At 35.8% G+C, this 22,806-nt stretch overlaps 1 protein-coding gene and 1 pseudogene across 6 annotated transcripts in view; both read left to right on the top strand.

Moving 5' to 3' along the window:
• Nucleotides 1-22,806, top strand: part of RNGTT (RNA guanylyltransferase and 5'-phosphatase) — a 303,195-nt gene that overhangs the window by 112,698 nt on the left and 167,691 nt on the right. The gene's annotated exons all lie outside the window — the stretch shown is intronic.
• LOC134378166 (citrate synthase-lysine N-methyltransferase CSKMT, mitochondrial-like) lies at nucleotides 18,220-20,357 on the top strand (annotated as a pseudogene).

Genomic DNA, 22,806 nt, shown 5'->3' with positions numbered 1-22,806 from the left:
ACCTTCTAAAATTTCTCCTTCATGAATATTTATACTGTATTTTTTGGTGATGACAAATTCATAGATATATTTATTCATTTGGATTTATATTTCATAAAATTATAAACTGTTCTTTTTTTTACTAGTTATATCTTTTTGTCTTGACTTCTAAGATTGTTATTAATACTCATACCGTGAGTCCTATTTCTTTTTATTTGTAATTTATGTTTGTCTATCTTACTATTTAAATTGTTTTTGAATCACATTATTTAGGTGTGTGCTTTGTATACAACAGAGTTTTGTTATCCTTTCTGATTCACACTGAAACTCTTATTATTATTTAAATTTTTGATCAGCTTCATTGAGATATAATTGTATATTATAAATTCACCCATGTAAAATAGACATTTCAATGAATTTAAGTCAATGCACAATTCACAGAGTTGTGCAGCCATCACCACTATCAATTTTAGAAAATTTTCATCACCTCCAAAAGAAACCCTCTACGCATTAACAGTCATTCCTCATTCCTCCCAACCTCCCAGCCCAAGGTAGCCACTAGTCTACTTTCTGTTTCTATAGTTTTTCTATTCTTGACATTTCATGCAAATGGCATCATATAATATAAAAAAATCCAGCTTTTGTGACTGGCTTCTTTCTCATATATATATATATATATATATATCCTGATGTTTTCAAGGTTCATCCATGTTGTAATATGTATCAGTACTTCATTGCTTTTTATGTCTGAATATTACTTCATTGTATGGATGTCTAACGTTTTGTTTATCTGTTTTTCAGTTGATGGGCATTTGAATTGTCTCCATTTTTTGGTTATTAGGGATAATGCTGCTACAAACATTTCTGTATAAGTTCTTGTGTGGACATATGTGTAACTTTTTTTTTTAAAGTGGTGATTTAATTTTATTTACATTTATCCATATGATATATATGTTGGCTATCAATGCTGTTATTACATTTTAGTTTCTATTTTTATGGTTAACTATAAGTCATTCTGCTGTTAAAATGTGTGGGTGCATGTGTTTGCAGTTTTTCTGGTATTTGCAATTGTCTGTATTTTTGTTTTAGTGGTTAGTTTTATAGCTATACTCTTTATGATATCCTTACTTCTGTATTTCTTTTTTTGTGTGTGTGTGTGCTAAGAAAGTGACTCCCTTGTAGACGATACTAGTTCCATGGAGCTGTACATGTGAGTTGATGATGTAACACATTGTATGGTCCTTGAAATGAGGAATTTGCAGGGGGATATTTCTTTAGACATTACCTATTAAATCTCTGCCTAAGAATAATATAAGTAGTATGTTTCTTCGTCTTCTCTCTTTTACTCCCTCTTTTCTGCTACCAGTTTTTAATGAATGTTACTTTCCTATTGTTAAATATGCTTATACTCTACTGCCTGATTTGTTAGCATTAAATTATAAACTTGGAATACTAGCCCTCTTCTCTAAATTTTTATTTATACTATTTTCATATTATTGGCGTAGATATTTACCTTCGTTCTTCAACCTTAATTTCCACATTTGTTTTAGTTTATAGTTAATTATTCTTTAATGCCGTGTAAACAGTAAACCCATAATTTCCTCAGTCATTTCTTGCTTGGCTAACTTTTGCCTCTTAATAGTTTTCTCAAAAGCCACTTCATGAGAATAGTAGTTTCTAAGTTCTTTTATGTTCAAAATAATTGTTGTAACCTTTATTATTGAAGGGTTGTTTGGATGGATATAAAAACCTTGGTCCACATTTATCCTTTAAGCTTTGATCTACTATCTTCTAGGACTTAATGTTGCTGTGAAGCAATGTCGACTGATTTCCCCCGCCGCATTTTAATTAACTTAACCTTTTTCCTCCTTTGCTCAAAAGGGTATTTCTTCACCTTTATTTTATTATTTTTTAAAATTTATGTATTCATATTATTTTTTTGCTTTTTTATTGTTTAAAAATTTTTTATATTTTCCCCCTTGCACCTTTATTTCTGTGAAGATTTTTTTCCCCCTTAAACTTCCTCACAGTATATTGTCATGTTACCCTTTATCTTGTTCACTTGTTTTGCCATCTTCTTTTCTTGAGGCTTTACATTTCTGCTTTCTTCTTTAAGCAGTGAGAGTTTTATTAATTTTTTAAAATTCATGAAAAGTATTTGATTTTGCCTTTCATCTGTTCTGTATTAGTATTTTTCTGTTACATCTGCATTATGTGTTAGCATTGCACTTTCTACCTCTTTCGTTTGGTATTTTTGTATTGATGCTACATCAGTTCCCTTAGTATTACTCATATTTAAATTAGATTTTCCAGGATCAGTTATTTGCAGGAGTTTCCTTTGGGAAATAATAGTTTAGATTATACCACCTAAAGCTTCACTTCTGCCACAGAATCAGGCTTGTTCCAGGCAGTATGGCTTTTCTGTGTGATTGTTAAAGTAGACTTTCCAAATTTATTGCTCTAAACCAGCCTGAAGAGCTGGAGTGCTTCTGTTCCTAGCTCTTTTTACCTTGGTTTCTGCACTCAGTATTTCAGACATTGAAATCAAGCTTTTGCAATTAAGGGTAAGCTTTTAGGGAGTATATTTTTGTGCAGTTTCTGAGATCTGCTAGTTCTTCTAGCCACACTTGGAACTTTTCTTAGCCCTTTTCTTTCTTGAATTTTCTATCAGACTCTAGCTGCTTTTGTAGTCTATGCTTGTACTGTAGAGTCTGTGGGTTATATTTGCCTCTGGGTTTTGCTGAAAACTGAGGTTACATTGTCTATTTAACACTTTTCTTGATGCTTAAATGTGATTTCCAGGAGGAGGAGGAGAAAGCTGCACCCACATTCATGTTACAATGGTTTGTCGTTTTTTCATGACCGGCACTCAGCCCGTGAGTGCACCGGTCATTCCTATATAGGATCCGAACCTGCGGCGGGAGCGTCGCTGCGCTCCTAGCGCAGCACTCTACCGAGTGCGCCACGGGCTCGGCCCATGTTACAGTGGTTTGAAAGACGGGTTTGATTGAAGCACTGGGAGGTTTTGCAGTTTATGTTAATTGTACAATTTGTTTTTGACTAACAAAATGTAATTGTAATCACAATTCAGGTTTCCCCCTGGGACATGTGCCTATGTATCATTGGAATTTATTTTGTTGGATGAAGGAAATAGTAAGCATTAGACAGTATTACAGATAGTAATATCCCAAACTGTTAATCAGAATGTGAGTTTTTGAATTCTGGAACAAAATGGCAGACATCTCCAAATACAATGACAAAGTGATGCTTGATCCTCCTTGCTCTTGTTTGATGGCTTATGCTATGGTTTGAATCTGTCCCCTAAATTTCATGTGATGGAAACTTAAATCTCCCAAATCATATATTGATGGTATTTGGAGGTGGTCCCTATAATGGGACTGATAGCTTTATAAGAAGAGGAAGAGAGACCTGAGCTGACATTCATCCTCCTGCTCTCTTGCCATGTGTTGCCCTCTGCCCAGTTAAGATGCAGCTAGCAGGCCTTCACTAGATGCAGCCCCTCAGCCTGGGACTTCTCAGCCTCTAGAACTTTAAAAAATACATTTCTTTTCTTTATAAATTACCCAATCTGTGGTATTGTGTTATAGTAACAGAAAATGGACTAAGACAGCCTGACAGGTTGGGAATTATTCTTCTCAGCTGTCATTCTACTGATGGTCAGCTCTCCCCTCTCCTTCAGTGAAACTCCCTCCATTGTTCTGGGGTGTGTTCTATTTATCTGTCAACAGGCTTCTACTTTTTACATTTCACACATTTATTGAAATCTTTCTCATCTTTTGATAGTCCTCCAATTGCTTATTATTTTTATAAAATGTCTATCACTTTATTGGTTTCTCTTATTAGAGGAGGTGAAGTACACACCATTTTTAACTACATTACTAACAAGCACATTTTCAAGAAAGACATAGGGGTGTCTTTATTCTTGCATCAGTTCTAAGTGTTCTGGTTTCTTTGGACATATTTGAAATTATCATGTTAGATCTTGATTATTTTAATATATTGATTTAATTTTTTTCTCAAGTTCTGGATAAGTTTTACTTTTCCTCTGTGTTTTCATGATGAAATTATTTCTTTTTTCTTAAACAATTAAAGATTCATCCAGTCCTAGTGCTTGTTAGTTGAGAAGAGTGTAGATTGTTCTTGTTTGCACTCTATTTAAAATTTCAGTTGGAATGCTGATTCACATTCATAGTGATTATCTAGCTGGAACTGTGCTGAAGTGAAATGGAATATTTTTCTGTTCTCCACTGCATGATCATTTGAACAAGTGGCATATGTGAATATTATGGTTTTCAATATACACTGTTTTCTGGGATCTCCCTTTTTTGAACTACTGCACTTCTATTATGAGTGACCACAAAAGTAATATTCTTCCCTCTCAGTTATTTTCTTTGACTTGCTGCTTTTGTTAGTAGAGCAAGTAAAGTTCTTAATTAAGAGGCTTAGACTGTTTAGACCAGCAGTTCTGACTTTTCAGTCTCAGGACTCACAACAATTATTAAGGACTCCAAAGCGTTTTTGCTTGTGTGGGTTATATCTAAGTGTTATTTACCATATTAGGTTAAAACTTAAAATGTGTATTAATTAATTTATAAAGAAGAATAATAAACCTACTGAATTGGTAGAAATAACATTTTTGTGAAAAACAATCATATATTCCAAAACAAAAAACAATTTATGACAAAGAACAGCATTGTTTTACCTTTTTGCAAATTAAACAATGTCTGGTTTAATTGAAGATACCTGATTCTCATGTTCTTTTTCATCCAGTCAATTACGCTATCATATGTTATGTAGACTCTGAAAAACTGCCCTGTACTGAGAGTAAAAAAGGGTAAATTATTTCGTATTGGTATTATGAAAATAGTTTTGACATCATGGACTACCTGAAAGATCCTGAGGGACCCCTAAGGGCACATAGATAAGCCATCTAGAATCGGTACAGATCTATCACCCTTGAAGTTCTGATAGTGTACTAACTGTTTATCCTGGTATGAGGTTTAAAGTCTTCATCCTGTGTTTTTCATAGGTGTTTCAATAGATGTTTTAGAAAGTTTGTATCAGAGCTACTTGGCAGACAGTATTTTAAATTATTATTACTTGTTTTGTCTGAGAAGTTTCTTTTACATTTTATATTTATTTTCTCTGTTCTTACTTTTAGGGCATGGTAGTTGTCTGTGTATATAGATAGATGGAAAGACCGCTCTAAAATTGTAGCCCTTTATAAAGCAGTAAGATTGATTGATATATTCTTGTCTAATTACCTGTTTGCTTTTCTGCCCAGTTGGCAAAAATAATAATTTATTCTCATTTTTGATAAACTCACTTTTACTTACTAAGCTTGATCTTACATTATTTCCCACTTGTAAAGTTCTGTTTCTGTTGAAATAATAAGTGGTCTTTCTTCATTTCTTGCTTGTCTGTCTCTGTGGACTCTCTACTTTTCCCTTAGGGAGAGTCAGTTGTGTATAGTTGGGATCCAGTCAAAGAACATGCAAGGAACCAGTCTCGAATGGTTTTAGGAAATTATGCTTGATTAAAAAAAATAAGCAAACCTCTGTCTCCTTTTCCCCATCTCACAAACTCAAAAAAGAAAAACCAAAAAATCTCTTTTGAAAGTTCTTAGCAACAAAGTTTTTTTCTGCTTGGAGTCATTTTACTTTCTCGTGTTCAATTAGACTAGAACAATTCTGTAGAAAATATTTGTGCAATAATTTGTCTGTTGCTGTTTTCAAAATAAAATGTTTGCTATGTAGGATGAAAGTGTAGTAATAACTGTTGAGAGGATTAAGCAGAATTACAAAAGCTACTTTACTGCATTTAATTTTTAAAGGGCATGCACACGTCTAGTTTAAAAAGAATTTTATAAATGCTTGTCTATTATTTGCATACTTTAAGTAGGAAATTTAGGTTTTATATGTATTTATGTATTTTATCAGGCATTCAGATTTATTTTCTAGATAGTTCCATGCTTTTCTTTATTTTCTTATTTTTCACTAAATATAATTTGTAGTTTTTGACCAAGACTGGTAGTCCATAAAGAAAATCTAACCATAGGTTTATTTTTTTATGTAAGTGTTCTGTGACGTTATTATGTAGTATTTGTATCGTAGTAAAAGAAAAGGAACCTTTAATAGTTTGTTATTGCAACTGTGGCTGAAGAAAGATGAAAGAATCTGTGCTTTAACATGAAGATCTATTATTCACACATAGAGGTTTTCAATGATTATACCTAATTTTTTGTGTAATTACAGATATAGTGGTGAAACTGCATTTTGATTTGAACGTAGATGCAAGATAAAATGAGGATAAGTATGATGCCTAGTTTTGCATTTATCTAGTCTATTAAATGTCATTTATTATTGATATTGTATATGGCCTGATGGATCCTTTCAATCTTATTCATTTACCATTTCACAAGAGAATTTAAGAAAATCATAGTAATACATAATAAAGAGAATTCTCAATTGCTTTTGTATGGTTAGCCTAAAGATTTATTATCCCAGAAAACTTCTTTGGGATAGTAAATCTTGTTCACTGAAACATGAAGAAATCATTATATCTGGTGCCAGATATATTTTCAACTTTTCTGTGAAAGATTTCCAATCATAACATGGAGATATTTGTATATGTTTGCTAAGTATGATAGCTTAAAATTTTTGTTTTACAATTAACATTTGAGAAATACTTATTAGATTCAGAAGACAAAATTGATTATTGCCCTCTGAAATGATTAAGAGGCAGTTACTGTGCCTAAATTATTTGATCAATTAATTGTTCAAACCCACTTGTGAATTTGCTACAGGTTAACAAAGGCAGAGGATTGACATATCACATGACTATATTCAAATTCAACTGAACACTTTTTTTTTGTAACTGTGTAACTTTTAACAGTGTGCGCCAATATTTGGTATTAATGTCTGACCTATTAGGTGTATTAGAATTTTAAAACGAAACATTGCGGTTAAATAATAGCTACTGCCCTTTTTAGTTGCATAGAAATTAAGTGAACCTTCTGTTGGTCATTGTTGAAATGATGGAGGGTACTTAGTTTTAGCACATGAGTTTTAAAGTAATTTTTATGGTCATGTTAATTTTTTAAAGTAAAAAAAAAATTACTACCCTTATTACATTACTGGAAGAGTAGGTATTTGACAAATTCAGACTTTCTTAAAACTTGCAATATGTTTTACTCTTTCCTAGCCCCTACTGAAAAGGTGATATATAAATGAGAATAGACTTTGAGACATGATTGAGAAAATGTAAACTTTTGGGGTTGATAAAGAAAATTAGGGCTACACGATTTTTAGTTGGATTTCATTTGTTGGTTATTGAATACACATCTAGTAAGTTTTATATTCCGAGCAGAGCCAGTCTTGTGGTAAAATAATTGAAAATGTGTGTGTCAGTGAAGCCCTTAAACTCATAGGTTCAAGCATCCTTTCCAAGTCTTAACTTTCTGAAGATGAATACATGAAAACAAACTATAAATTACAGATATGATTCTAGTACACATTGGGTGCTGCAACTTTAAGTAATGAAGTTTGAGAAGGTTATCAGAAAACTCTATTGTTCACACATAACCAGGTTTTCTGTACCTTGTTTTACCAAGTAAAATGTCATCAGTTCTAAGAGCATGCCCTTATTTTTTGTACCACTAGATAAGAGAGACCTCTACCAAAATTACGTCTTTGATTTTAAGATATGTCCTGTTTTCAGACTTGTGAACGTGTGGGCTGTGAAATAGGGAGGTATTTATTTCATAACAGAGGGAGGAACTCATATATTTTCTCTGTGCTAGCTTGTAAAATTGGTTTGAATAAACTAGGAATTTATTTGGATACATTAGACTGAGATCAGCGGTTTGTTTGTTTTTTACCAGTGTGTCATCAGTCTTGACTGACTTAATTGAACATGTGTGGTGTGTGCAGGGTAAGGAGGAGGTTAGTGGGAAATTTAAACAGTTTATTTAAACAAATAGAATATGGCAAACAGAAGTGTCATGTGCAGAGGCAGCATTTAAAAGTAATGGTCATGATCAGAGCAGTTTTGTATAGCCAGTGATTGGTGGAAAGCAATAGTGAACTATTACAATAGAAGACCAGTAGAGGACACTATGCTTTGCAGTAGAAGAAACACCAATACCACTGCATAACAAACTGTGGTTGCAGCCACAAAACAAAGGGAAGATTTGCGTATATTCAAACAAAGAAACGTTAAAAAAAGTATGTCAAATGTGTATGCACACACAGAGTTGGAAAATAGATTGTGTTTATTTAAAAATAATGATTTTAAGTTAGTATTCCCTTATTGGATGTTTAGTTTGTTATGAATTTTTTGTTACTGATGTTTTGATGAATATCTGGTTGGATAACTTAGTGAAAGTTCATGAGTATTTCTTTCAAATAAATTCTAAAAATGGGATTTTAGGTTCTCATCTATACTGCCAAATACTCTTGAAAGTTTGTATTGCTATCCACCTCCACTCATGTGGTAGGCAGAATTCTAAGGTGACCCACAGTGACCTTTGTATAATCCCTTCCTCTTCAGGGTGGGTGGGATCTGTAGCTTAATTCTAACCAATAGATGGCAAGTGTGATAAGATGTTGTGTTGGTTATTAATTTATAGCCTCAATTCTGAATGCATCCTTCAATATATGGCTCTGTGGTAATTGACAGAATTTCTTTAAGCGTTTTCATTTGTTAACACTTTTGGCATCTTGCAAACTTACTCTTCTGTTCATTTTTTCCTTATGTGTGTTTTAGAAAATATACATATGTTTTCAGTTTCTTTTGTTGACGTTATGTTTATGATATGCATAATTTCTTTCAAAGCAGTGCTGTCCAGTTGAACTTTGTGTGATGGTGGAATTGTTCTACAATCTGTGTTGTCTAGTACAGTGACTACTAGTCACATATGGCTATTGAGTACTTGAATTGTGGCTAGCGCAACTGAGGAACTGAGTTTTTAATTTAATTTAGGTGGAATTTAAATAACCACATGTGTCTGCCATATTGGACAGCACAGGTTTATTGTAGATTTAAACTTAATTTACTGGTATTATGGATAGAGGAATAGACAGATGAATTAACGTGTTAGAGTGAGTATAGTAAAATGTAGAATCTAGGTGCTGAGTATATGGGCAACCAAGTCACCACTGGAACTTTGAACTCAGTCCTTAAAATCTGACCAGTGAATACATTCCTAGATCTGAAGCACCAAAAGATGAGTTTTGGCTTGTTGCAGCTCTAGAAACACATTCAAAAGTGAAGGTGGTATCCTGGGCACTCTGTACCAAAACCAATTCTGATCTAATGTGCCTAAAAGGAATCCTAAACATATATATGGTTTTCGTTTAAACTTCTTTTTTCTCAGACAGCAAAAAGTTACATAAAAGGTATTCTGAACCTCCTCATCTGTGTATCTGGTGACTTGGTTTTTGGTTTTTCTTTTTAATTAAAAAAAAAATTTTTTTTGGCAGCTCTGTGGTTTGGGGGTGCAAACCCTTGACCTTGGTGTTGCCAATATCATGCTCCTAACCAAAGGAGCTAACTGGCCAGCCCTCTAGTGGTGACTTGTGTGTGAATATTTTTAAGTCTCTGTATTATTGCTTGGAAATAATAAGAGACTCTCCCAACCTGTGTGCCACCTGCATCCCTTCCCCCTTTCAGACTGTGATTACATCCAGGAAAAAATGACATTGAAATGTTAATTACTCACATATCTGGGTTACCTTTTCTAAATTTTGGTGTATTGTAAGTCAGTGTTTTGTCTAGATATTGTTAGAATAGATTTTATTACTGGTTCTAAGAAAAATCTCACAAAGATTTTTTTGAATGTTATTTTCAAAGAGAAATTTGAATGACTCATAGTTTCATATACTTAAGAACAAAAGAGTAATAAATCCAGAATGGTGCTATTATTGGTTTAAATTCGTTGCTTTTTCAATTCCTAAAATATGCTTTCCTTTGTCTTACCTAATATTTTATGCCAAATACCTCATCATGTGGTTTCCTCTGTTCTGTCTATTCCTTTTCTTCATTCAAAAAGATTTTCATTTCTTTCCCTATTTTTGTACTTTGCCCTTCCTTTTGTGTGTTCTTAGAATTCCTAGTTTTAGCCTAGGGACTATGAGTACATATAGTTGTCCACATGTGCTGTATACGCATGTGTGCATCCCATGAGAAGAAGAGTACAAGCTTCTAGGCTGAAGTAATATGGGGCCTTTCTGAGAGAGAATGCACTTACATGCATGGAAGAGAACTACTACTAACTTCACGTTGTACATAGAAGTTAATGAAAGCAAGTATTTGTAAAAGGTGTTATGTAAAATTCCTGTGAACTGTGTAATTCATTTGCTGCATTAAATTTTTGATAAATGCTTGACTTTAAGTTTAGGAAATAAAGTCACTGTATACAATTGTTTTGCTGTTTTGTTCATGAAGTATTTTATACAGCATTCTAGATATAATCTAAGGGTCTAGATATAATCTAGATATATCTGGGGTCTCCACCTGCTCGCTCAGGTTTGATGATTCTAAGTATAAATCTTAGGTCCTGTTTTTATGATTTTGAACTTTCTATTTCTGTCCTAGCTTAAAATTGATACAAAGAATAGGGAAATATTATATACTTTTTATATTGTGGAAAGCAAAGTTTATTTTTTGAAGTCTTGCTTCCATTTTCCTCGTATTTTTTTAGGCTACAGAACATGTTCAGTGTACAGCAAAATGCCATTTGGTATCCCAGTGTGGGTTGTCCTCATCCGGAGATATTCAATGTCTGTTAAAGCTAAGCTAAAGGTCTCATCTGTGGTGGCTAACTGGGTCACTTTACTCATTAACTGAGAGGGCAACTATGGCATCCTTCTACAGCCTGCTACTTCCTGAACAGCCTCTTGGCAATAATGCCCCACAGGGGAAGTCATAAACTTTCCTGCTGATGGGTAGGACTTAGAAGACAGCCTAAATTGTATCAACTAGAGAAGTTCAGTGACAAAAACCTATTGGAATGAATTTATGACAACTGCTTAATCCCCTCAAGACTGCCCTCACCTCAGACACCAGCCTCAAGTTTGGGGTCCCTATAGCCACCTTAACTTCATACTTGCTAGCTAGTCTGAAAGTTCTGGGGTCTCCACCTGCTCCCTTAGGTTTGATGATTCGCTAGGATGACTCACAGAACTTGGGGAAGCACTGTATATTTAGGATTACAGTTTTATTATAATGAAAGGATACAAATTAAAACCAGCCAAAAGAGAGGCACGTGGGCAAAATCTGGGAGGGACCCAGATGCGAAGCTTCTGGTTGTGTTTTCTCTGTGGAGTCGTGGATGGTATTACCTCTTCCTGGTTATGATGTATGGCAATACTCAAAGAGTATTGCCAACCAGGGAAGCTCACCCAAGCCTTTGGTATCTAGAGTTTATGCTGGGGTTTGATCACATACTGCCTGCGTGTCTTATCTTTAGTTTTCGTTCCCTCCCACAAGTTTGGGCTAATACATTTAGTCTCCTGTTCCTCTGGAGGTCAGAACTGATAAGGCATATTCCAAAGCTCCCATCATAAATCACATTGTTAAACTGTAGTGGCCAAACCTACAAACGAGGGTACTCTTATCAGATAGGATGTTCCAGGGGCCTAGAGATCATCTCCCGATAGTTGAGAGCAAAAGCCAGACCTCTACTGGATAAAATTAATCTTCAGTACACACCTATTTAAACAGAAGATGTATTTTTGAATGAGATATATTGCTTTGCAATTTCTTATATGGCTCTTTGAAAATTTTAAGTTTTATTTTACAAATAAATATAATTTCCCCTGTATGCTTACATTACAAATAATTTGACTTTTTCCTTTCTTTATCTACTTTTTATGCCTTGTAACATTCAGACCAGCCACTTATGTAGTTTAGTTTTATTTTTACTGCATTGTGTATTTATGGCTAAATATCCATTGTATTCTTATGTTCCTTCCAAAAGGACTTAATATTCTTCCAAACTAATAAATTTCCTACCTACAAAACAAATATGCACTTACATTTCTTACCAGCTACAATCTGGATACAGAGTATAGAATGAACAAAGGTTTAATGGTATCAAAATGTATCAACATTTTGGAAAATGTGAATATTTCATTGTGGTTAGATTATGCATACATTCAAGAGAAGTTGGCCAAAAAAAAAAAAAAGGGCTTCTAAAAATCCATGGGCTTGGACTTGGACTATAGAAACTTGGACTATAGTTAGTGAGGAGCTTTCAAACATTTTTAGACATGGCTGTGACACATGACAAATTGTTACAGAAAGTCAGTTGTACCATCAGTGAGTAGAGATAGTTTGTAGAAAGGAAGTTAACCTAGAAGAGGTTAGGAGAGAAGCTAAGAGACCATTTAGAGAACACTGTTTCTGGAGATAATGCAGGTAATAAGGGATGGTTTGTGAGAAAGTTATTAACTATGAAAGATGATTTGAGCTTTTTTAAAAAAATCTTACCCCTTTAATAATCTGTACATGAATCAGATCAATGACTTTTAAACTTTTCTTACATTTTTTTATGTTTTCATTTTATACAACCTCTTGGGATAATAATACATTCCATATATTTTGTACCTAATCTATAACGTATGATTATAACCTAACCCTGTTGGCTTGTTTTTATGGATCCTTGCACTTTATATTATTTAGCACATATTTGTTGGAGTGAGAGCTTACTGTGTAACAGATTACTCTAATAGATGCTGAAGATGCAATGAATAGGACATGATTCCTGACCTCAGTAAGCCTATAAATCAATTTGGTAGTCAGACAAACAGGGAAAGCCTGTGATGGAGGAAAGTGTAGGGTGCTATGAGAGTATGTTGAAGAAGCATTTAACCTAGACTAGAGATTAGGAGATTTCTGGGAAAGTGACATTCTAGTTTAGAATAGCAGTTAAGAACATGGACTCTGGAGCCAGAATGAATTTGTATTCTCAGTTCCTTGCTGTGTGACCTTGGGGAAATTCTTAACTTCACCTTTAAAATGGGAGTAATAATACTCCTTACTTCTTATGATGGTTGTGAGGCTAAAACAAGTTAATATGTGTAAAATGCTTAGAACAGTACCTGGCAAATAGTTTTATATGTATTTCCTCTTGTTTCTCTTGTTCTCATTTTTTAAAAATTGGTACTTAATAAACATTTGAATAAATCCATGAATGATAGATGAAAATGTAATTGCTTTTCTTTTCCCTTAGATGTCATTAAACATTTCTATTAAAAGTACTTATTGTAAAATTACTATTTTATGTGAATTTAGGTTCATATTAACTGGAAGTCATAATGTGGTGAGCTCTATAAAGTTTAAGCTCATATGATTCTTTAAAAAATATTAAACTTGACTTCTTGTAGATGAGGATACTCTCTCCAGTTGGTCATAGATCTCACTAGTCCCTATTAATATAAACCCAGTCCAGTTCAGGTTTATGTTCTGGCATTTGAGGTTGGAACCCCCAAACTTGACCCTTCCTTCCACTAGCTTGTCTAAGATAGAGACTGATTGATCTCTTTCAAATCGCAAACACTTAATAGAGTGGTTGCCAGTGCTTGGCACTCAGTGCATGTTTGTTGAATGAATAAATGATGTGTAAATTATGAAACTAAAAAGAAAAATTGGAAATCCGGCAAAAACTTTTATTGTTCCATGAGAGTGTAGGTAACTACTTCTTTGTGGAATTATGAAGGAATTTTAGCAAAAATAAGACTAACAACAGCCAAAAATATTAAACTATGTTTTCTAAAGAAATTTTGTTTTTATATTTTCTAACTTGTAAAATGGAATTCATCAGAATTATTATGCCTAATTTTAATTGCAATAATACGGGTTAGTGAAAAAGCCAGTGATACCATTGCAAAAGCTATTTATATTTTGATTAGCTAACTTTAATGACATAGTTGTTTAGGCATCAAATCAAATCAAATCATTCTTTTTTAAAGAAGATAATGATGTTGACTTTGTGTGATCAAGAAGGATAACTATTGTAGAATGATTATTTACTGATTAGAGGAATAGGTAAGATAACAGTAGCATTGAATAATCTTAACCTGAATCAGAAACTAGACTTTGGGAATGAAAAACAATAAAGATTAATGTCCAGGTGGTTGCAAATTTCCATTTTGTGGGGACTGTTAAAACTAAACATTGGATTCAAGAGAAGTTATGAAAGCACATAAAAGAGGTCAGCAGATATACATTACTATATTGAATATTCTCAAGCAATCAATTGAGGCTTTTTGGGAATATCTGCCTAGAAAATATCTGATGTGTATAGAATAGACCAGAACTGAAAGGTGGAGATAGTTTATTCTTTTCTTGTTTTGTCTTCTTGCTGGATAGATCCTTTTATCATTGTATAGTAGCCTTCTATGTCTCTCTCTATGGTTTTTGGTTTAAAGTCTATTTTATCCGATGTAAGAATAGCTACTCCTGCTCGTTTTTGATTTCCATTTGTGTGGTATATCTTTTTCCATCCTTTCAATGTTATTCTGTGTGTGTCTTTATAGGTGAGGTAAGTCTCTTGTAGATAGCATATAGTTGGGTCTAGGTTTTAAAATCCAATCAGCCAGTCTGTGTCTTTTGAGCAGGGAGTTTAATACATTTACACTTAAGGTTATTGAAAGGTATTGTCTCACTCCTGGCAATTTATTGATTTTCATTTGGATGTTTTAAATATTTTATGTTCCTTTCTTTCCCTTTTATTATTTGTCTTCCGTGTTGGTTTTTTGAGGTGGTAAGATAGTTTCTGTCTCATTCTTGTTTGCATTTTTGTTCTGCCAGTAGGTTTTGTTCTTTTTTGTGTATTTTTGGTAGTGATTATAGCTTTTTGGATTCCAGATGCAGGACTCCCTTGAGAATTTCTTGTAAGGCTGGTTATCTAGTGGTGAACTACTGTAGCTTTTGTTTGGGAAATATACTATTTCTCCTTCATTTCTGAAGGATAGACTTGCTGGGTCTATCAGCCAGTATTATTGGCTGGCAGATTTTTTCTTTTACTATTTGAATATATCATTCCATTCTCTTCTGGCCTGTAGAGTTTCTGTTGAGAAGTCTGCTATTAGTCAGATGGGGACTCCCTTCCAGGTGAGTTGATGCTTTTCTCTTGCAGTTTTTAGGATTCTCTGTCTGTGAGTTTTGCCAGTTTAACTATAATATGTCTTAGAGAGGACCTTTTTGCACTGAATCTGTTTGGGGATCTTTGAGCCTCCTGAATCTGTCTCTATATCTGGGAAGTTTACTGCTAATACTTTCTTACATATGTTTTCAATGCCTTTTCCTTTCTCCTCCCCTTCAGAACACCCATGATTCAGATGTTTGTGCACTTAAGGTTGTCTGCTAGCTCTCTTAGATTTTCTTCACTCTTTTAAATTCTTTTTTCTTTTTCTTTTTTTGTCCACCTTAGTTATTTCAAGAAGACTGTCTTTAAGGTTGGAAATTCTTTCTTCTGCTTTCTCTAGCCTGCTGCTTAAGCTCTCATTTGTGTTTTTTTTTTATTTCACTGAATGACTTCTTTAGTTCCAGGAGTTCTGCTACATTACTTTTTAAAGTATTAATCTCTTTGTAAATTTCATCCTTCATATGCTGGATAGTTTTCCTCGGTTCATTGTGTCATCTGAGTCTGAATGTATTTCATTGCATTTTCTTAAGATTGTTACTTGGAATTCCTTTTCCGTCACTTCTGGGGTTTCCTGCTCTATGGGGCCTAGTACTTGAAAGTTATTGTGTTCTTTTGGTGGATTCACATTTTCTTGTTTTTTCATATTTCTAGTATCTCTGTTTTGATATCTGGTCATCTGGTAGATCAATTCCTTCTTCTCTTACTCTGAGAGGGCTTTGAGGAGAGAAGACTTCCTCCTGTAGATGTGTTTTCTATTGACCATTGAGTAGGATATTTTAGTATTGGTTCTAGGTAGATGTAGTAGTGTAGTTTCTGTGTGGTTATGTTGGCCATGTTCAGTGTTTGAGTGCCTACATGGCCTAGGCACTGGGGCACATAGTGATTCCTTGCTGAGGTTATTGGCACTGTGTTGGGTTGTTGAGGATGTGGGTGATATCTTGAGTTCTTAGGAGAAGCACCTGGGTATGCTGTCACTTTTTGGTTGGTGTGGGTGACCCAGGGTGGGCTTGCTAGACTCTGGTTAGCATCCTGTGACCCTAATGGGTGCACTGGGCATTTTCCTCTTTACTGTATTGGGTAATCCTGGGTTTCTACACTCTCCAGGGGTTCCGTGTGTGTCTCTACCTGGATCAAGGCAATTGCATGGGCTGCCTATGTAGCGCTCAACCCTAGTTGCACTCTCGTGGGGGGGGGCAGCATAATTCCCCCTGTGGGTTGGGCACCTGGGTCGCACGTCTGCATTCACTCACATCTTTCTCTGGACTCCACTTGTAATCCTCTTTGTGTTAATACAGTTGAGTGGTCGGTGGTCCATCGGCACAGTGGTAGTGCCTGTTGTGATAGTGGTGGCTGCTGCTTTGGTGGCAGGCTGCCCTTGCAGCAGCAGTGGCTATGGTGGTGGCTATTATGGGCCACCCATGTGGCAGTGGTGGTTTCAGTGGTGGTGGGCTGCCCACGTGATGATGTTGGCTGCCTGGTGGTGCCAGTGGTGGTGGTGACTGCAGCAGTGGCAATTGCAGTGGCCACCCACTCGGCTGTGGCATCCACAGTGGCTGTCCATGCAGGTATGGTGTCTGCAGTGGCAGTGGGTTTTTCGTGTGGCAGCAGCAATGGCCTCCCACTTGTCTGTGGTGTCCACAGCAACAGCAGAGTTCCCATGTAGTGGCATTGGCTGCTGCAGTGGCCTCCTGTGTGTTTGCAGTATCCTTGGTAGCTGTGGGGTTACCTTGCTGTGGCAGCAGAGGTGGCAGTGGTTGCAACGGCCTCCCTTGCATTTGTGGTTTCTGTTGCTGCAGTGATGGGCCTTCTGTGGGACTGCTGCCCTGAGGGTGCTGCTTTGTGATAGGTGGTGGTTCTGGGACCAGATAATGGCTCCAGTAACTGTGGCAGCAGTGGCTGTGGGCCCATTTTGATCTTCTTCTGCAGGAGAAACATGCCCTGGGCACCTCTAGTCTACCATCTTTCCAGATGTCTATTATTACTGCTCTAACATTTTAAATTCAGACACACTGCTTTGTGACCACAACTGCCATCTTTAAAAATGGCTGAGACATTTCATTGAGACATGTCATTAATTTCTCCACCATCCAGTGAGCTATGGCTATGCCCTCTTCAGAGAGGGGTGGGTCTTAGTCTTATTGTGAGAAATCATCTTCATTGGAGCATACTGTCAGCCTATGTGGCTGTTGATTAAATCTGCAATTCTTAGAGTTCTTACTTTCTTAAGGTGGAAGTTGAGGTCATTGATTTGTGACATTTCTTCTTTTTAAGTAGGCATTTAGTTCACTAATGTTTTCTTGTAAGTATGCTTCAGTTGCATCCCTCCAATGTTAATCTACTGTAGTTTTGTTTTCATTTAGTTCAAAATTCTTTGCTGTTTTCCTTTTGATTTGTTTTTTTATTCAGGGATTATTTAGAAGTGTTAGTTTCAAAAATATTGGATGACTTTCCAAATAGCTTTCTCTTACTGGCATCTGATTTAATTCATTGTGTTCAGAGAATATACTTTGTATGACTTTAACCTTTACAGGTGTTGTGTGCACTTTGGGAAAAAAAGTGTTTTCTCCTGTTGTTGGATGGAGTATTTTGTAAATGTCAATTATGTCGGGTTGTTTTATAGTGATCTTCTAATCTTCCATATCCTGACTAATTTTCTGTCTGCTTGTGTTCTGTGTCTCTTCAAGATATCTTTACCCCTACTGAGTTTTTTTGCTACTTGTTCATTCACTGAACTCAGAGAAGAGTGTTAAATTCCCATGTATAATTGATGATTTCCCCCCTACTTTTCTTATCTTTTTTTTTTTAAATGCATTTTGAGGCTTTCTTTTTAGGTGCATATACATTTAAAATTGTTATAGGACTTTTGTAAGGTGGCACTCAAGTATTGTGTGTACACTGCCCCAGGAATGGGAGCTGTCCTATCCCCTTGTATTAGGGTTCTCCAGGGAAACAGAACCAATAGTATATGTATGTAAATATATGAGAGGGGATTTATTAGGGTAATAAATTAGGTATTAGGCTCTTGTGATTGTGAAGGTTGAAAAGTCCCATAATAGGCTGTCTACAAAATGGGTGTTGGCAGCTTGGCTCTGCACAAGTCTGTAAGCCTCAGAAGCAGGGAAGCTGATGGTGTGATTCTCAATCCAAGGCCAAAGGCCTGAGAGCGGAGGTGCTGCTGGTGTTAAGTCTTAGAGCCCAAAGCCTGAAGAGTCTCGAGTTCTGATGTTCACAGAGAGAAGAGAAGAGTATATCCCAGCACTATCAGATAGAGTGAGAGATTTGCCTTTTTCTCTGCTTTTATTCTCTGGGCCCCCACCGATTGGATGTGCCTGCCCATTTTGAGGGGGGATCTTTCCCACCCAGTCCACTCAGGCTCACACACTGTTATGGAAATACCTTCAAAGCTCCACCCAAAAATAATGCTTTACCAACTGACTATGTGTTCTTTAATTGAGCCAAATTGACACCTAAAATTAATCTTCACATTTTTTTTCTCTTCCACTTCTTATTGCAACCAATAAAGACAATTTGTACTATAGTTGGCTGTCTCTAGGATCGGTTCCATGCCCAGCCATGTCTGGGCAGTGTCCCCACCTTCACTTGGTCCTTTAGATACAAGTAAGTCCAGGGGTTCCTACTGCCATTGCTACAAGAGGCATGGGTTGCCTGTCCACTGCAGGTGCTAGATGTGGGCTATGGGACATCAAGCCTGTACACAGGAATCTACCCCAAGAACCCACACCCTGTGGATGCGTTGAGGGTAGACCTCTTCTGTGGCTGTGGCCCACATGAACAGCCTCCTGGAGGGTGGGAAAGGCCAAATACCTCTATGCCCTGCTTACTCTGCCTCCCACCTGCACTTCATGCAGGCTGATGGCAAGAACCTGGGGCCTGTGGCTTTCTCAGGGTCCTTCTAGCTACTGCCAGACAAAGGTACTTGGAATGCTGTTGTCTGGGATGGTCTGCATGGAGCTTACCAGTTGCTATCAGAGTGCCTGAGGGTCCTAAGCTCGCAGGGAACCCTAATTCAGTTTTTAAGTGAAGACCCTGATGTGGTTGTCTTGCGTGGAGCAAGGGTCCTGTGGCTGGACTTTGATTGTGCGGGAGCTGTGCCCTTTCTGGGGCTTACTACGTAGTTTGCTGCATGTGTTCTCATTGTCTTTTTTCTTGCTGTCATTTGGATTACTTGAAATGTTTTTATTCCTTTATATCCTCATTTTTTAGGTCTGTTAGGAATATGTCTTTGTTGTATATTTTAGTGGTTGTTCCAAGATTTATAGTATCACTTTAACTTTTCACGGTTTACCTTTAAGTAATAGTATACCACTTGACAGTTGGACTAAGAACCATAGAACAGTATCATTCTCCTTTATTTTATATATTTTGCTTCTATATATGTTATAAACCCCAGAATACATTGTCAGTATTATTGCTTTAATCAGTCAATTATCTTTTAAAGAAATAAAAAACAGGAACAGATGTTTTGTATTTATTTTACTTTTTAACCATTTCTATTGCCCTTTTTCTTGTTTGTTTTAGATATCAGATTTTATTCTTGTATCATATTTCTCCTTGCCTGTACATTTTCTTTTAGATTTTCTTGTGTTCTGGTCTGGTGGAAATGCATTTACCAGACTTTGTCTTGCCTGAAAAAAAATCTCTATTTTGCCTTCATTTTCGAAAGATATTTTCATTTGCTAAAGATTGTTGGATTAATGTTTCTATTAGTATGTTAAAGCCAGTATTTCATTGTCTTCTGGCATGTATAATTTCTAATAAGTCTGCCACCAATGTTATTTTTGTTCCTCTACATGTAATTTCCTCCCCTTTTGCTGGGATTTGGCTATGACAAACTTTTTTCTTAATTTCTTCTTCGTGTTCTCTCAGAGTCCCTTGGTGTGTGTGTGTGTGTGTGTGTGTGTGTGTGTGTGTGTGTGTGTGTGTGTGTGTGTGTGTGTGTGTGTGTGTGTGTGTGTGTGTTTAATTAATTTTGTAATAATCTGAGGTGTTGTTCTCCTGTTTCTTCTGCTCCCTCATATCTTTCTTTTCCTGTCATACTTCAATTGTACAGCTGTTATATCTTTTGCTACAGTCTCCCAGCTCTTTGATTTTTAGTTCCGTTTCTTTCCCTGCTCCTTTTTCTTTTTATGTTTCAGTTGGGAAAAGTGCCATACACCTTTCTTCTTCAAGTTCAGTGATTCTTTAGTTTGCTGATAATCCTATTATTATTCCCATTAATTAGCATTCTTTTTCTCAGATACTGTTTTTTATGTCTTTCATTTATATTTGTGTAATTTTTATAGTTTCTATGTCTTTGCTAAAATTCCATCTCTGTTCATGTATATTTTCCACCCTTTCCTCTAGATCGTTAAGGTTATTTTAAAGTCATAGTCTGCTAACTCCACAGTATAGCCTTCTCTGTGTCTTGTTCTGTTGATTGCCTTATCTTTTGGATTTAGGTTATTTATTCTTGTTTTGTGTATGTGTGTGTGAGAGAGATCATTTTTTTACTGGATGTTAGCCATTCATTTTTTCTGTGTGAACAAAAGAGGTAAATATCTATATGCTTAGTAATGGGCATACTTCTTTCAGTTTGTTAATAGACTTCATTTGTGTGTGTTTAGGCGGGTGTGTGTGGTCGAAGCAGCCTGTTCTGTATTTGAGATGGGTTTGTGTTGTTATATAGTTATATCTCCAGTGCTCCAAAGACTTCAGGTTGCCTTGGCTGCGTTACTTGTGCTTATTGTGAGCCCTGGGGAACAAAAGGGTTTTCCCCACAGTATTCCTGTTTCACTTTTACCTTTCAGTAGGCTCTGCTCCCCTGTACCACAGAGTATTCTGTTTTTATGTTTCTCATGCTCTCCCCCGTAGGTAAACAATTATTACTTATCACTCAGTGCCAGACTTGTGGGGACTGTGGGGTTTTCTTGGTTTTCCTCCCCCAGCCTTTGTATTAAGCAGAACCCGAGCCCCTGAGTCTCAGGCATGGGCTTTTTCCTCAGCTGGCTTGCCCTCTCTCTCTTGACAGCCTAATTTTGGCCTTGCATAGGTGGGATGTTTTGGCAGGAACAAGTTTTTCTGCTTTTTATCAATATCCGTGGCCCAAGGCCATCTTTAGCCCCTTTTATAGCTGCATATGACTTCATTTTCAGATAGCTTTTGCTTCATATCAGGAAGGGTCTGAGAAGGAGGAGGGTTTTAATGTCTGATTGGCAACCATAGTGAGGCTTTCTCATGTTCCCTGCCCTGCCCCCAATTTTTCCTTTGAATTGTTAGAAGCCTAGGGAAAAGAGCTGATGAGTAGGTGTGGATTCCTCTTGTGTTTGGGGCTTCTAATTCATTCTTAAGAATTGATCATACGTTCATTTGGTTTACTTTGTACTCACATTTATGGCTGCCACTTTTTCCTCCTGTGCTCTCCAAAGGTGAGTCAGTTCATATGTCTCATCCTTCTTTGGAGGCACTTGGGATTCGGTTCACCTGATTGCCTGAAGATGTTAGCTTTCTGATGGCCTTAACAAAAGTTATGATTTTTATAGATTATCTGCTTTTTTATTATTGTCAGGGTAGAAGCAACATTCTCTTGTCATTTTTTACATTTTAAATGAAAGTGGAAAGTTATCTTTCGTTAAAGATAACTTTTAAGGAGCAAAACATTTCCAAAATTATGAATATAGATCTATAGAACGAATGAGGGGAAAAATTTCTTTCTAATGTTATTCTAATGGTACCTGTAGCTTGGAATAACAGCTGCAGTGAGAGTCTCATGTATACTTTGAAGTATGCTGTAACTCAGAGACAGCAGTGAAACATGTTACATGATTTAAATATTGGGGGTACTGATGAAGATACTGATATGTAGAAGATGCCCATAACAAGTTTGAGTAAATTTTCTTTCAAGAATTGTGAGTAGATAAAAAGCAGTATTTCTAATTTAACATATTACTTTATATATGATTTCAAATATGAATAAATAAGTTACAAATAAGTTATACAATGTTAATAAAATTTTTATATTTCATCGCTTTCCCTAAAAATTTTTTACTCTTCAAAATTTACCTCCATTTATATTCACTTCACTCATATTCTGCAACACATTTCAAGTCTGTAAATATTAAATGACTGTTGGAAGACCTGTATATTTAGGAAGTTGCAAAAATCTTTGGGGCATTTGTTTCAGGCAGTCAGAGAAGACTTTGGTTATTTCCCTACTTTTAGTTGTAGTCTGATTGAAATCTGTTCTGAGTGATTTTACTTTTTTAGCTCTGTGACTTGAAGCTAGTTAGTTGCTTAATGTCTGATGGCCTTATTTCCTTTCCTGGCAAGTTGAATAATAATATAAAACTTAAGAATACACAAGAATACACATCTCATGAAGAGTTGTGTGTTTTGAATGATATGTTAAGTACCAAGCACAACAACAGTTCATAGGTCTTTAGTACATGATAGGTGATATTGTAAATGTTGGTGTGTTAAAGAAAGAAACATCATCTGGAGTAGTGCAAAGGAGTGCTTATTTTGACCCAAGAAGTTTCATAGTCCATTAGGTTCTCTGATTCATAAAAAGTTAGAGTAAAATAAAAAGTCATGTTACTTTTATTTCTGTAGCAGTTAACATGAAGTTGTATAGAGTCTTGTCAACTGGATTTTTAAAG

This window comes from Cynocephalus volans, chromosome 5 (assembly GCF_027409185.1).
Source record: "Cynocephalus volans isolate mCynVol1 chromosome 5, mCynVol1.pri, whole genome shotgun sequence".
NCBI lineage: Eukaryota > Metazoa > Chordata > Mammalia > Dermoptera > Cynocephalidae > Cynocephalus > Cynocephalus volans.
This window is presented reverse-complemented; position numbering and strand designations above follow the sequence as displayed.